The sequence below is a fragment of the Notolepis coatsorum genome (genome assembly GCF_963971535.1).
Source record: "Notolepis coatsorum genome assembly, chromosome: 20".
NCBI lineage: Eukaryota > Metazoa > Chordata > Actinopteri > Aulopiformes > Paralepididae > Notolepis > Notolepis coatsorum.
Window position 1 is genome coordinate 19,348,617 of NC_140184.1, and position 7,555 is coordinate 19,356,171.

The 7,555-nt window shown below is 42.4% G+C and overlaps 1 protein-coding gene across 1 annotated transcript in view; it reads left to right on the forward strand.

Annotated features, from left to right (window-relative positions):
• Nucleotides 1–888: 888 nt before the first annotated feature.
• Nucleotides 889–7,555, forward strand: part of LOC311246980 (myocyte-specific enhancer factor 2A-like) — a 137,182-nt gene continuing 130,515 nt past the window's right edge. The window contains exon 1 of the mRNA XM_084337253.1: nt 889–1,016. The gene's annotated coding sequence lies outside the window, so the exon portion shown is untranslated. The remainder of the gene's footprint in view (nt 1,017–7,555) is intronic.

Genomic DNA, 7,555 nt, shown 5'->3' on the forward strand with positions numbered 1-7,555 from the left:
GTTGGAGAAAACAAACAATGAACAACATGCATGCACTTAACCATGTAAGTCAAATAATAAAGAATGGATATGATATCAGTACGCAAGTCTATGTGTCGTGTGTCATTATGTGAAATAGAAATTGTGTATGTGTATCATGAATGTAAATGTGTACAAACAATACGGTTAACATGTGCGGGTGCGGTGCACAGACGTATCCGTCACAGACTGGATATGGGATATGTTCCACTAGAGCGCAGAGTGTAAGCTATACGATATATAACAACCCGTTTGTGCGTTACAGCCCCATTCTGTTGTGCCTTTCTGGCCACTTCAAGTTCAAGTTTTGTTTTATTTGTCACATGAATGAATGAATGAATGAATGAATGAATGAATGAATGAATGAATGAATGAATGAATGAATGAATGAATGAATGAATGAAAACTTTATTTAACAGATTGCAGAATGGGTACAATACAGTACGGCTCAATACACACAATTGTTAAGGGGATGCAGACCAGAGAAAGACGTCCCATTTTCAGGGTCCCCCATTTTCAATTAATAGTGACTCAGTGTCAGTGAAGACATGTCAGTGAAATGCTTGGTTCTGTATGAGCCCCCTGAGATTGTGCTTCATACAGTAAAAAGTAAAAAGTAAGTACCAAACACTATACAAAATATACAAAATGCAAAACAATAAAGGACAAATGCAAGCTTTTAAAAATGCAAAAAAAACGAGGTGGGCATCTGAAGTGTCTTGGTGGTGTTATAACACTGTTATTCCCCCAGTAGTTGAGAGCAGTCAAGTGGGAGGAGGGTGCTCTCACGCTGGCGGGAGGGAGGGAGGAGGAGTCGGGCAGCAGCGACAACAGCTCCTGGCTCTTCTGACCGGAGTCACTTTCCTAAAAATAGCGGACGCGCATCAACGTGCGCGCAATTACGCCCCTGTCACACTGACTGTCCATGTTGGAGTCGCTTTGATACAAAACAAAGTATCTTTATCGAGCGAAGAATTGGGAGTAGGGCGACGGCCGGGGTAAGTCACAAAAATAGCTCTATCATCGCTGTAGCCTGTAGCGTTGCCAGAGAGAGGGAGAGGAGAGAGAGAGAGAGAGAGAGAGAGAGAGAGAGAGAGAGAGAGAGAGAGGGAGAGAGAGTGTGAGAGAGAGAGAGAGCGAGAGAGATAGAGAGAGAGAGGGAGAGAGAGAATGTGAGAGAGAGGGAGAGAGTGTGAGAGAGAGGGAGAGAGTGTGAGAGAGAGAGAGTGTGTGAGAGAGATAGAGAGAGAGAGAGAGTGTGAGAGAGATAGAGAGTGTGAGAGAGTGAGAGAGTGAGAGTGTGTGAGAGAGAGATAGAGAGTGAGAGAGAGTGTGTGAGAGAGAGAGAGAGTGTGAGAGAGAGAGTGTGAGAGAGGGAGAGTGTGTGAGAGAGAGATAGAGAGTGAGAGAGAGAGTGAGAGAGAGTGTGTGAGAGAGAGAGAGAGAGTGTGAGAGCGAGAGTGTGAGAGAGGGAGAGTGTGAGAGAGATAGAGACTAAGAGAGAGTGTGTGAGAGAGAGAGAGAGTGTGAGAGAGGGAGAGTGTGTGAGAGAGAGGGAGGGGAAGCAAGAAGCAATGATATTCGTTCAGAGATACAATGATCATGTAGTAGCCATACTGTAACTTTGTAAATATGTGTTGCCATTTGTCATAATGCGACCAGTTTGATTTATTTCACCCAAGTTAGTTCGTTTCTTTCCCCCCTTTGAGCAGGGCATCCTAATTGCTCATGGTTTATTACTCTTTAATTTGAGTTAATAAGCGAAAGTAGCCTATACGTTGATGGGATGGCTACAGTATAACGGTGCATACAATTTGAGTAAGCGACTGACTGGCTAAACGTATTACTTGTAAATATTGAATGTTGAAAAAACTAGGTGCCCTTTCCTACAGTGGGGGGGGGGGGGGGCAGTTTTTTTTCACTTAAAAATAACTGAATTGTGTTGTTGTTTATGATATACCGGTAATAAAACATTTGTTAAAGGAGGACTGCAGTAGGCTACAGCCTTAGACTGTTTACCTCGTTCGCATGTGTGATATGGCAACATTGCATGACAGTTTGAATAGGAACTGTTCGGCTAATAAGGCCTAATTACAGTATCATCAACACAGCCCTAGTATTACAGTAACTCCAAACAAATGAACATGCTACCATATAATTCATGGTTTGACCCCATAGTCTTTTACTCCTGGATTTGGTCTGGTGCTCAACCTGTAGTTTTGCACCTGGATTACTGACATTGTTACTGAACACGTAATAAACATTGGGGAAACGTACTTATTCATGCTTAGGCTCCTTCCTGACATTCTAATCCTATTTGAGATCGTTTTAGCACAAGGCTCAGTCACATTTGTATCCCCATTTAGTCCTCATTGTTCTCATATGTCATTATGCAGGGTTAATAGTGTGCAGGTTCAACTCGAATTAGCCTCACCGTCAAAGTGTCTGTTAGCTTAAGTAATTACAGGCTTCAGGAGACAGGTAATCAGGTCACAGTACACTGGCACACTCAGAGGACACTGACCTCATGGGGCCATAGGCCTACTTTGCTCTTGGGGCGCGCTGTGTAAAGAACTCTTCCATCCCCAGCTGGATATTGCTGTGCTTTCTGTTGTTGTTTCTTCTTTGCTGGATATTGCTGTTATTTCTGTTGTCGTTTCTTCTTTGCACATTGTGATGTTAATGGTTCAAGTACCAAGTGTATAGTAAGATAAGATAAAATGATCCTTTATTAATCCCCTTGGTGAAATTCAGGTGTCAAAGCAGCATGGGGGGGGGGGGGGGGGGGGGGGGATACAGAGCTTCACCCCACCCAGAATATAGGCTATAGGCTAGAATATCTGTATATGGTTAATCTACTTGGTCTACTTAAAGGAGCAGTGCGTACGATATATAGGGCGATCTATTGGCAGAAATGTACTATAATATTCATAAGTATGTTTTCATTAGTGTATAATCACCTGAGAGTAAGAATAGTTGTAGTTTCGTTACCTTAGAACGCACCACCATGTTTCTACAGTAGCCAAGAATGGACAAACCAAGCTTTCTAGTTCCGCAGCCGCCGCAGGTTCTCCTCCGTGCTGGGAAGGGGAGGGGACTCAGGGGAGGGGTTATGTTGGTTGGAAGGGGAGGGGACTCAGGGGAGGGGTTATGTTGGTTGGAAGGGGAGGGGACTCAGGGGAGGGGTTATGTTGGTTGGAAGGGGAGGGGACTCAGGGGAGGGGTTATGTTGGTTGGAAGGGGAGGGGACTCAGGGGAGGGGTTATGTTGGTTGGAAGGGGAGGGGACTCAGGGGAGGGGTTATGTTGGTTGGAAGGGGAGGGGACTCAGGGGAGGGGTTATGTTGGTTGGAAGGGGAGGGGACTCAGGGGAGGGGACTCAGGGGAGGGGTTATGTTGGTTGGAAGGGGAGGGGACTCAGGGGAGGGGTTATGTTGGTTGGAAGGGGAGGGGTTATGATGTTAGTTGCAATCTGCAACTTCATCGCTCGCGGCTCGATGCCACTAAATCCTCCACGCTGGTCCTTCAAAGGTAGAATCTATAATGTTGTCAAACAGCGGCCTCTAGGTAAAAGAGCCCCTCTTTGGTATTGCGCTTTGTTTACTTTTGTTTGTTTCGGTCTGATGTGTGGGTTGGAGCTTAGTAACTTATTGTGACCTTCTCCAGACCTCTCTTGCTAGACCCTGAGGTTTGGCCACAAGTAACCCCTCCCCTATACTCACTGAACCATCAGTGCATCAATCCAACCCACACAAAAACAAAAAATGTAAACTGCATCCTCTGGCCACCTCAGACCTACTCCTATCCGAGCTCCAGGAGGGTCATCAAAGAGAAGCCGCCTATTCTCGGTCCTTGCCCCACAATGGTGGAACAAACTTCCCACCACTTAGGACAGCCGAAACCCGACCAAGCTTTCGCCGTCGACTAAAGACACACTTCTTCTTTCAATACCTGAAATACATTTTTGCTTTAAACAAACCCTAACTAACCTTACTGTCATGCACTTGTCCTAATAAACTAACCTACATTGTAGCACTCGGCACTTTGATGAACATTGTTACTCAGCTGATAGAGTTGTACCCTTCCTGCTGACTTGTCGTACAAAACGTGTAAGTCGCTTTGGATAAAAGCGTCAGCTAAATGACTAAATGTAAATGTAAACAAAGCGCAATACCAAGAGGGACTCTTTTGCCTAGAGGTTGTTGTTTGACGACATTACAGATTCTACCTTTAAGGTGTGCCTAGGCTCTCTTAGATGTGTTTGGCTAATGGCTACCATCTTCTTGTACAGGGCCCTGTTTCATGTACGTGGTTCAACTAAGTCGATCAACATGTCCATTATCCAGCTTCAGTTAACCCGATGTTCAAAGCCGGGATTTTCCTGTTTCACAAAGGAGGATTCAGTCTCGTTAACTCAAGCCAGACTTGAGAGTCAGGCTCAAGTCAGGCTAGATGCGCGCTCCCGTTTTAGGTGGAAAGCCAGCACGTATCGATGGCAGAGACCCTGATTCTCAACGGCATTGATTGATTAATTGATTTAAGACTTTATTGACAGATTGCAATAGGCTCAATCGCCTCGCCGACAAGTTAAATGCGTTATCTATAGGCTAATTCTAAGTCCCTCATTACCTCAATCAATCAGATTATATTTCTTTAAACTTGCCTGCTGGATTGAATAATCAAATGAGATCTTGCTAGCGAAAATAACTAGTTAACTGTTATACAGAATTACGAGACGGCTTTCTTGCCCATTGATTGATGTATAGTCAATATTTAACTTATCTCCAATGTGGTCCAACGGGTTGTTCTTTTGACTTCCACACGGACGACCCGGGTTCAAGACCGGGGTCCTTCTTTTTGCAATATAGGAATAATTCAATTTGGTGCACGTTGAGAGCTATATAAAGAATGACATCCTCAATGCATGTAGATTTATAATATTTTAACTTAAAACCAGGCTACTTTGGCGTATAATCATTAATATTATATTCAAAAAAATCATATTGGAAACACGGGGATTTGAACCCCGGTCGGTGGATTGGGAGGCTTGAGCACTACCGCTGGGCCACTGGGCCAGATGGGATAAATTCATTGTTTATACATTAATGAACGAGAGACCCGTGTTTAGAATATCCTTTGTTTTGAATGAAGTTTATCTCTTTATCCTCATTCATTAATGTGACGTCAACGGCTCATTCAATTTCTCAAATCCGTCAAACAGCGCATCTCATCAGACATCTTAATCCCAGTTACAATTAAAATAACCACATCATGTGTACATCGCACGAGCGAGCGCCACCGTCGCCACGGTATATATAACGTGCATTATTTAGGACAAAGTGAATTTAATATCAGCATTTTGGGTCTATTTTACATTTCAAAAGCCCCCTCTGGAAGAATGGAGCACAAAAACGTAATTCAGAATGGTATAATGCAGATCGTAGACTGTGGGAATAGTTTCAGGAAACGGGCTGTCACTTCTTTGCGGGGGCGTGGCGATAGTTCAGGCTAACTTGAACTTGAACTCTGCTTTCGACCAGGCTCAAACTTTTGGATATGTTGTCATGGTGATTTGGAAAATCCAGGTACATGAAATCGGAAAGTCAGGCTAACCCAGTTATCCAGCTAAAGTTATCCGGCTAACTCGGTTATCCCGGTAGATGAAATGGGGCCCAGGTCTTATGCACTTGATTAGTCAAAAAGGAGCATTTCATTGCTGTTGAATGCCTTTAGAGGAGCAGCACAGATTCTGTTTTTCTCCTTCAGACAATTACCGGTATGTATAGCCTACACATTTTTTAATAGTAAAATGGGGTTTTGTCAACAATTACCGTGAAGGCATCTTTTAAACTTCTCATCACGTAGAGGCATTTACCTTACTTATGACACCTATAGGGTTGTCATGCAGGGTGCTTTAAGTTCATTGGTCAGAATTGGAAATCCCTGGTAATAAGAAACCTCCTAGAATGAAACTGCGAGCACTCAGCACACACATCGTGATTATTAGCATTGTGCTGCATGTCTTGTTGTATTCTTAAATCCAAAAGCATGTGTTGTCCCTGTTATCAATTTGACTATACTTATTGTGTAATTACTAATTCCTTAAACCTTCCTCCTAACATGATTGGTTAGAATCTGTCTGTTCTGCTATCCCAGCCCTTTTTAATCAAATGCACTTGGCCCCCGTAAGCTGCACAAATGTAATTATGTGAGTATGAATTCGATGAATGCCATTTAGTGGTGGAAGCGTGTGCGTCAAAGCTGGATATTGAGGATTTGTTGGCGTTGTGATGACTGAGCAGTTGGTGGGCGATAGGGTACCTTTTTTCAGTACTTTACTTCTGAAAATGTAATCTACTTACCTCAGTTGTAAAAAAAATCAAAACTTCAAATGATTTATTATCATTATTATTTATTTAGAACAATTGTTATATATATATATATATATATATATATATATATATATACCACACACAATATCTTTAAATTAAAAATGAAAAATTGTAATTTTTTTTGCATTACCGAAATGTGGCACCAGTGGATCTCACGTGAATCGGTACCGACGTGATTCTACCGGCTGGGCGATATGGCAAAAAATCATATCACGATAACGATATGATAATGTTATCATATTTCTCTATATCGATAATTATCGAAATTGTTATAAGTATAAAAAAAAAATAAAAAATTTAAACAACATATGTATGTTTATTTTGCAGCAATTCTTTGTCGTTGCCGCCATCTTTAGTGTTACATCCCCTCACACTCCAGTTCTCAGGCTGCAGCTGGTTTAAAAGCGAAGTAAACCGGCTTCTCTGCTGGCTGTGGCTCCAGGGGAGTTGAACAGTTCTGGCTCTGCTAGTTTATTTCGATCTTTTGGCGCTTTTTTGGTGGACAAACCACCGCACATGTGCACCGTGACTCGTGACTGGAGTCTAGCTCTGCTAGCACACATAGCCTACTGTGTACAGACGGTTTCAAACTGTATTTTAAATTAGAAAGCAAACATAAATAAATGGACAAAAGAAAAATATATCTCAATTTGGTCAGTATTGTCCATTTGGACAAGCAAAGCCATACTTTAAGTTGCAGGCAAGAAAGACAAGTCTGTCCACTGTCTCTGGTTTTAAAACTGCCCTGTTGCAGGTCACAAAAAAAAAAAAAAATTATATAAAAAAATAATTAAAAAAAATAAGATTTTTCGATCTTCGATATCGATTATTAAAATATATCGCGATATTTATCGTTATCGTTATATCGCCCAGCCCTAGTCGATACCCTTAAAAGTACCGGACTCGGTACCCAATCCCTAGTGGGCGAAGCTCCTCTCCAGACCAGGGTGACACAACACAACACAGAGAACCTCCGACTCCAGTCATCAGAAAAGTCCACGGCATAGTTGAAGCATTCTTTCAGCTTAGCAGACTTCACTGACAAGTGAACTGTGGAAATTGAAGCATATGTTCATTATGGGGCTCTTAATGAGTCCAGACTTAAAACACGTGTTCTCCAATCTTATTTTCCTTTCCCTCCCAGTT